Consider the following 8,847-nt stretch of genomic DNA (forward strand, 5'->3'; position numbering starts at 1 on the left):
ACTAGCATTAGAGATAGAATGAAATCTAGTATTAGGACTATTAATATGGTTAGGATTTGGTTAGCCTAAGGGTTAGGGATAAGTCTAGGGTTATCATTAGGATTAAGGTTTTTCTCAGGGTAAGGCATAGGGTTAGGCCTAGGGGTAGGTTTATGTTTAGGGTTAAAGCTAGGCTTAGGCCTCAGATTAGGGTGAGTTTTTGTGTGAGGTTTAAGGCTAGGGTAGGGCAATGGCTAATATAAGGACTGGGGTTACAATTAGGCTTAGGTGTAGGGGTAGGTCAAGTGTTAAGGTTAGGTTTAAGATTAGGGTGACATTTATAGCTAGAGATAATGTTAGGATATCAGTCAGGTCACGGTTAATTTTAGGGTTAGGGTTAGTACTCGAATTAGGGCTAGGTTTATTTTAGGGTTCAGTTTAATTTTAGGGTGGTGTTTAGAGAAAGGATGAGTGTAAGGATATAAGTCATGTTCAGGGTTATTTTTAAGGTTATGATTAGGACTCGATTTAGGGCTAAGGTTAGTCTAGCTGTAGTGCTAGTGTATAGTTTAAATTAAGGTTAGTGTTTGGCCTTTTGCTCGCTTTTGTTTTAGTGCTATGGTTAGGGTTAGGGCTAGTTTTATGATTAGCTTTAGGGTTAGGGCTAAGGTTATGGTTAGGTTTAGGATTAAGGCTAGATTTAAGGCTAGTATTAGGACTAGGTTTTGTGTTAGGTTTAGGGCAAGAATTAGGGCTAGGACTACTGTCAGGTCTAGGTTTATAATTAGTGATAATTTTAGGGTTAGGTTTAGGGCTAGGTCAAATTAAAGTGTTACGTTTAGGGAAAGGGTCAGATTAAGACCTGGGGTATTATTAGAGTCAGGGTCAGGCTTCAGGTTTGGGTTAGGTTAAGGTTTATAGTTAAGGCTCAAATTAGCATTAAGTTAGAATTAGGGTTAAGGTAATGGATAATGTTAAGTTTAGGGTTCAGGTTAGGTTTAAGGTAATGGATATGGTTAGGGTTTGTGATACGTTTAGGGTTAGGCCTAGGGTTAGCGTTAGGGTGGTGGATATTATAGGGTAATTTATAGGGTTACATCTAGGGTTAGGGCTAGGATAATGGTTAGAATTAGGGCTAGATTTAGGGTTATGGACAGGGTTATAGGAAGGGTTACATTTAGGATTAGGTTTAGGGGATTGTTTAGGGTTTGAGCTAGGATTTTTGCTATGGCTAAGGTTAATTTAGGGTTTGGTCTTGGTTTATGGTCATGGTTAGTGTTACAGTTAGGGCTAGTGTTATCATTAAGGTTAGGGAAAAAGGTTTAGATGTCAGGTTAAATATAGGGTTAGGTTTAGGTTTGCATTAGGTTTAGGTTTAGGATTAGGGTTAGGGCTTGAGCTGCTTAGATTTAGGGTTAGGGTTAGATTTACTGTTAGTTCTACAGTTAGGTTTATGTTTAGAGTTAGGGTAGGTTTAGCTTTAGGTCTAATGTTATCATTAGGGTTAAGTATAGGGTTACAGTATTGGGTATGGTTTGAACTAGGGTTAGGACTAGGGTTAAGGTTAGGATTAGGGCTGGGGTTAGGGTTAGGGTTAGTCCTTGGGTTACAGTTAGTTTTAGGTTAAGTGTAAGGATTAGGGATTGAGCTAGATTTAGGGCTAGGGCGAGGGTTAGGGTTACAGTCTGGGTTAGGGTAGGGTTAGGATTAGGTTTAGGGCTAGGGTTATCATTAGTTTTAGGGTCATGGTTAATGTAATGCATAGAGTTAGAGCTAGGGTTTGGGATATGGTTACAGTTAGCGTTAGGGATGGAGTTAGGATGAGGTTTAGTGTTTGGGCTAGGGTTATGTTTAGGGTAAGGTTTAGGGTTTGAGCTGGGGTTAGGGCTAGAACGAGGGTTAGGTTTATGGTTAGGGCTAGGTTTAGAGCTGTAATTAGGGCTAGATTTTTTGTGATGTTTAGGGCTAGTTTTAGGTATATGGGAAATGTAAGAGCTAGAGTTATGGTTATGGCTAGATTTAGAGTTTGTCTAGTGGTAGGGTTAGATTTTGAGATAGGATAATGTTTAGAGTTAGGGTTTTTGTTAGGGTAAGTGTCAGTTTTCAGGTTATGATTAGTTTTAATGTTAGGTCCAGAATGAGGACTAGGGTAGGTCTAGGGGTAGGGTTATGGTTTGGTTTAGATTAAGAATTATTGTTAGGGATAAGGCTAGGGTTATGACTATATTTAGAATTAGGTTTAGGTCTATTGCTAGTGTTAGTGTTAGGTTTAGGGTTAGGGTTACAGGTAGGGCTAGTGTTAGGTTTCAGATAAGGTTTAGGGTCAGGTTTAAACCTAAGTTTAAACTTAGGGTAAGAATAAGGGTCAGAGTTAGGTTTAGGGTTTGGGTTAAGTTTAGAGCTAGAATGAGGGCTAGGTTTAGGACTAGTAGTAGAGTTAGGGTTTGGGGTAGGCATAGAATTAGGGTTAGGACTAGGATAGCAATAGGGTGAGGGTTTGACTAAGTGTAAGTAATAGGTTTAGAGCTAGGATTAGGACTAGGGAGAGCGTTAAGGTTAGGGCCAGGGTTAGGGTTAGGGTTAAAGCTAGGTTTAGGCTTGAATTAGGGCTAGGTTTTGTGTTAGGTTTAGGAATATGTCTAATTTAAGAACTGGCTTTACGATTAGGGCTAGTTTTAGGGTTATGTTTAGGTTGACGTCTAGTGTTAGGATTAGGTTTAGGGATAGGGTGATGTGTAGAGCTAGAGTTAGTGTTAAGGTCAGAGTCAGAGTTAGTATTAGTTCTGGGGTTAGAATTAGGACTCGAATTAGGTGTAGGGTTAGGGTTTGGTTTAGGTTAAGGATTAGGGTCAGTGCTATGGCTCGGTTTGGCTTGAGGGCTAGGTCTAGGATTAGAGCTAGTTGCAAATTAGTGTTAGGGTTAGAGCTAGTGTTAAGGTGTGGTTTTGGCTTAGAGTTAGGGTTATATTTACAGTTAGGGTTAGATCTAGGTTTAGGGCTACAGTGAAGGTTAGGGCTAGGGTTAGGTCTAGGGTTTGAGTTATCATAAGTGATATAATTAGAACTAGGGATAGGGGTAGGGCTAGACTTAGAGTTAGTGTTAGTGTTAGGGTTAGATTTAGGGTTAGAATTAGGGCTCAGTTAGGGTTAGGATTATAGGTAGGTTTAGTATTAAGGCTGAGCCTAGGTTTATGGCTAGGGTTATGGTTATGGTTGAAAGACCCGCCGATTCCCTGTCCAAGAAAGACGCACGAGGCACTGGCTGCAAAAGCAAGAGGCGATTTATTGCTACACAGGCGCCTGTGGGTGCTCAGCGAGACCTCAGCCGGAGCTGCGGCGAACTGGCACACCGGGCTCTAGGGCACAGATTTTTTATAGGGAGCAGGGGGTTAGTTTTTAGCTTAGCACAGTAACAGTTATTCTATTGGTTCCTCTGAATTCAGCCTTTAGGTCACCTGGGGGGTAAACTTGTTTTCCCACTTTAGTTCTCGGAAAAACCATAAAATTGCATCCTGTCCTTTTAGTTCCTGTTTTTACCCTGTTTGCTCAAGTTTGGCCCTTCCGGGGTTATCTATATGGAACATCTTGTGGTAACATTGTGCGAGACTTGAAGTGCTACGTGCAGCTGGTGGGGTTTTGACATGGGGGTTGGGTAAGGGAACATCTTGCAGCTTCAGGGCACAGGGGTTAGTTTTCCTAATGTTGGGCCTGGGGCCTTGGGGTCCTTCATTCCCCCCTTTTTTTTATATCATGGATATAATCTTATATCCATTGACCCATCTGCTCGGATTCCAGCATTATTTCAGCTGACGGCTCAGCATACTGGTTGGGGGTTGGTATTTACTATTAGTCTAATTTTGAATAGGACCCCAGGGTCATAGGCAGTTTTATGATATACTTTCAGGCCCCATTGCTTTCCTTTTATCCAATCTTTTGATGCTTTGCCTGCCTGAGTAAAGGTAATGTTTAAGGGATTGCAGGCAAATGCGGTACATGGCCCTTCCCCGTACCATTTCAGACTCCTGCAAGAGTCGGCAGAAAGTGGGGGATCCTGTTTTTTTTTTTTTTTTTATTTGAATTAAATCCTAACATGAGCTTGGCTTCTACTATGCATCCCCCGTAGTTTTATATCCCCAAGACTTATAATAGTAACTTTCATGTTGCCCACATTTTTGTGCCTGCGACCTAGTTTTCCCGTCCCTAGGGCATACATAGAAGGGTTTTTCTCTTAGAGCCGCTCGAGCTCTCAGATCTTTACACCCTGTTGGACGATTTATATAGGTGCAGTGTCCACTGGTGACGCACGCTTCTGACTCACCTGGGCTATCAAAGTCGTTTGCCCCAGCCAGCAGGTGACAAAGATCAGGCCCTAGGGTAGGCCATCAAGCCCAAAGGGGGTATTTTGCGGATTTTTTTTTTTAAATTATATTTCTTGTCCCCGATAATACTTGTCATGTCTGGCTCACAGATTGGTTGGGGTTAACTGATATGGGGAAGACACAGCACAAAGCAAGAAAAATAACAGCGAGTGAGTCTTATCTTTAGCGGATTTTGGGTACGTTGCAACTTCCATTCTGGATCCGGAGAGGTGTCTGCAGACTCCTGTGGATGTGCAGTCTTCACGTGGGAAGCGTGGATCTAAGCAGCGATGCCGTCCACTTTGAGTGCAGTAGGAGTGGTCAGCAGGATAGTGTAGGGTCCTTTTCACCGCGGTTCGAGGTTCCTGCTCTGGTGCCTGCGTACCCAGACGGTATCTCCGACCTTGAAGGGATGTGGCAGCAAGGGGGTTTTAAGTTCCTCTTTGTATGCTGCGGCTAGAGGCTTCCAGACCTCGTTCTGGACCAATTGCAAAGCATGCAAATGAGTCTGCATAGATGGGGTGAGGGAGGCATAGGTTTTAGTTTCATAAAAGTTAATAGTGGGAGGTGGGGCACCGTACAGGATTTTAAATGGGGTTAGTCCATGTGGGCCTGGGGTGTTTCGGGCCCCATACAAGGCTAAAGGTAGGAGTTGTACCCAGTCTCTAGTGCCAGTTTCAAGTGTCAATTTAGTTAAAGTCTCCTTAATGGTTCTATTTATCTTTTTTTTTCTAAGAAGGCTGTCGGAGTTTCCTCTGACCCCTGGATAGTCTGTCTTACCTGAGCCAAATTGGTGGGCCGTCGCCCTGCTCCATGGAGACCCCCTTGCTCCATGGAGACCCGCTATGAGTAACTGGCGATAGAGACGTAGGTGGTTCTCACCTGCTTCAGTCGCATAGTCCCAGTTTGGCCGGGTTAAAGGAAAAGCTTCATTAATCAAATTTGTGAGTTGGGTGGGGCGCCCAACATCCCCTGGCACATTTTTGCGAGCTTCCAAGAGAACCTTTTGTTTCTCCTCTGTGTCTAATAGAGAAATCTTTAATTCTGCTACTTAGGGCTGGATAACCATATTAGCAAACATCAAGTCTACCTGCGTTGGCTAGAAATAAAAGCCTTAGACTAAAACTATTCTAGTAGTCCCTTTGACAGTTATCAGGCATTTCTGTCTAAGAATCTCTCTTGTAGCCTCCAGTCTATTTATTTATGGAAGTTACATTTAATTATTATTATCATTTAAGATGTCCAGGAACAGCTGTGCTTTGGCTTTGACTGTCTTTGCTAAGTGTTTAAGATGAAGCAAGTCAAACTGACTTTTGTTTCTACCTATTGTTTACAGTCAGCTGAGTTATCCTGGGAGTCCTCGGGAACTTCATAGCAGCTTTTCAGTTCTGCTAGTGCCATTTGCGCTAGGATGGGTCCAGGCCTTGTTTGACCGTATGGCTTCCCTCAGAAGCATCAGGGATGTCTCCCTTTTTTAATGACCCTCCTCTTTACAGCAAATGCACCATTTGGCTTTCTGTCCTCCACTGGTCTCATTAATCTCCCTGCTCAGGAGGTTATGTGGCCTAGAGTTGCTGAGCCCTTTGGAGAAGTCCCCTATTCCCTGATTCAGACTGACTCAGAGGGCAAGAGCCAAATATTGGTTTTTTTGGCCCTTTTAATTTAATTAATTTTAAAAACTTGATCTTAAACATCCAGCAAATAAGTTAACATCCTTATATTAAGAGCACTGGGCTTTAATGTCTATCTCTCTATCCTGTAGGTGATAACTCTTTATCTTATGTTGACCCAGGTTGTGTTCTTAAAGCAATACCTCTTTAGAATATTAATAGGAAATCCTTAAACCATCTATAAGCAAACTACAAAACAAAACTAACTAGGGTAAAAACATATTTAGCTTATATAATAGCTACCTTGAATTCTGGCAGGGTTATACATCATAATTTCCTGTTTGAGATCCTAGTAATCTTGGCAAAAACCTACTTTTGGACACAACTTTAACTGTACTGAAATCTGGCTTACTTTTTTCATAGCCACTTTCACATGTAGTGAGATGGGACAGAGCCTTATCTCAAGTAAGGCAGGGCTCTTTATAAATCTCAAGTACTATAGTTCTGAAGCTGATCATTTTACAAAGTTTACATAAATTGTTGTTCAAGTTTACATGAACATTAGCTAACACAACATAATATCACACCTAAAATATGAATTAAAGGCTGAAAGCTTTTAACCTCTTGTAGAAAAGTAGTAATGTACTTTTGTGTTTTGCAATAAAACCTTCACATAGATTAGGCTCTTATTAACTTAAAAATACATAAATTGTATCTTAGAGTAGAAAGTAACATGGAACCGTACATATCTTATTGATAACAAGTTCAGTTATAGAACACAAATGATATAATTGAATCTCCAACATTTATTTTTTAAGCCTAAAATTACCATACAACTTTAGAACACCAGCTTGATATAATGTTCTTTTGAAGCTTCTACCTTACAGACTTGTATACCTGGAAGATATGAACACATTAATAACACCATAATTATATAAACCTCCTTTTGTTCACATTTTGAAACAATACTTGTAAACTTTTAAATTTAAGCAGAGTTAACATTTTATTAAGGCCTTTTTGAACACCTAGAGAAACTTATAAGCTTAATTTTGAGGACATCTTTACTTTTATCTGTTTACCCAATCTAAATTGAACCGTTTGAATCAAGTGAATTAAAGATATTTGGATCTATTTTTAATTTTTTTTTTCAGGCTACCCAGTTCAAAATTGAAACTTTTATTTTTTTTTTTTATCCCAAGTATTTAAGTTTTCTAGCATGAACTATCTGAAATCAAACTAAACAATTGCTTAAACCCAACTTTTAACTGCAAGATAGTGCAATGCTTTAGAAACCCATTCAGATACCAGATTGTTACAATAAAAAATTATTATTATTTATTTTTTTAGACACACATTTAACCTAGATTATCCCTAAGAAACAATCAGACAACCAGATAAGAAAATATTTCTCCAGGTTTTGAACTTTCATTTAATTATGACTCCCATCAGTGGCACCATAGACTTTCCTATGAGTGGACCAGATGTTTTCACGTAGGGGCAACTATAGGTGTAAAATCAAGGGTCTCAGTGTGACTGGCTTTACTGCATTCAGTGTCCCTTCTTTTTAAGTAAACACAGGTTAAGTAAACAGATCCTTAAGATGTAGATAAGGACCCAGGGAACTCCCCAGAGCTAAATGGCTCTGGCAGCTGCTGGGAGTCCCTTAATCCTATCTTTCACCCACAGGATCAGTTCCTCTAGTTTAGGCTTTTTTTTTTTTTCTAACTTGTTAGTAGCCAGTTCCCAAAAAGTCCATCCTCTGCTTGCAGTTGTTTCGAGTGCTAGGCTTCCCCAAGAAAGCAGAGTGGGAACTCCTTAAAAGTCCCCTTGAGGGTGTCAAAATTTGTGACTGAAAATTTGGTTCCCATCTCTAAAGCCAATTAACACTAATTTAATAATGAGGACAGGGCTTTGAGAAAAGTCAAAGCGAGATGTCAAAGTTGTTAAATCCCCAGCAGGCATCTCTATTTGCACTCAAGCCGGTTATGGGGGGGGAAGAAAACATTGCTTCCCTAGTCTCAGTATTCAGCCTTAGATGGAATTTATCATCCGCCTTGGGCTGCATTTCCAAGCAGCCCGACTCCAGGAAGACCCGTTCGCTTCCTGGGGTGGAGGGGCCGGGAGGAACAGGGACGGGACTGATCCTGGCGGACTGCATGGATCCCACCCATGCAGGAGGAGATTCGCAGAGGTCCTGAAAGGTTAAAAGCCATGATCTGGATGGCCATGCGGCCCCGGCCGAAAGACAATCTCTGACTTTGCAGATTACAGAGAGAGATGTAGGGACTCTCCTGGGGGCCATTCAACTTCGAGGGTGGGCCAATATTGGCCACTCCGTGGTACAGAGTGTTACCCATTTTTTTTTTTTTAATTTTTATTGACTGGTTGTTTGCCCGATTTCGGACGTCCTGCCAATGGTCAAGGGCGAGACTCAAGGGAGTTGTTATAGATTGTCCCATGTTAGTCTCAGGTGGAACGAGAAAATGCAGAGGCAAGGAGACAGATACAAATCAGACAGGACACAAAACACAAAGAACACTGCGCAGCTTCGGCACAAACCGGAAATATCAGATTAGGGGGAGGAGGAACTCCATCACCCAAAAGAACAGTGTACTCTTTGAAAACATTTAAGGGCCCCAAAATACTCTCAGAGAGGAAATAGAGAGACAGACACAACGACACAAAAACGAAATCAAACAGTGAGATCGCTGCGCGGCTTCGGTGGAAACCAAAAAAATCAGATGGCCTGGGAGAAGTTCGTACTTCTCCTTCGCCTACAAAGATGGTGTAATCTTCGGAAACACCGGGGGGCCCCAAAGAAATGGACCCCTCTGATCCCTGGGACGTCTCCCAGGGTGGCAGGGGAGAAGTCCGAGTTCATCAACTCCTTCTCAAACTGC

The 8,847-nt window shown here is 41.5% G+C and overlaps 1 long non-coding RNA gene across 1 annotated transcript; it reads right to left on the bottom strand.

Annotated features, from left to right (window-relative positions):
• Window positions 1–4,057: 4,057 nt before the first annotated feature.
• On the bottom strand, window positions 4,058–8,086 carry LOC124081822 (uncharacterized). The gene is made up of 2 exons (XR_006848140.2): window positions 5,220–8,086; window positions 4,058–4,845 (listed from the first exon to the last, which is right to left on the bottom strand). It is a non-coding gene; the product is annotated as an uncharacterized LOC124081822 (long non-coding RNA).
• Between the last annotated feature and the right edge of the window lie 761 nt (window positions 8,087–8,847).

The sequence above is a fragment of the Marmota monax genome, unplaced genomic scaffold, assembly GCF_021218885.2.
Source record: "Marmota monax isolate L192 unplaced genomic scaffold, Marmota_monax_Labrador192_F-V1.1 WCK01_AAM20220418_F8-fsc00348, whole genome shotgun sequence".
Taxonomy (NCBI): domain Eukaryota; kingdom Metazoa; phylum Chordata; class Mammalia; order Rodentia; family Sciuridae; genus Marmota; species Marmota monax.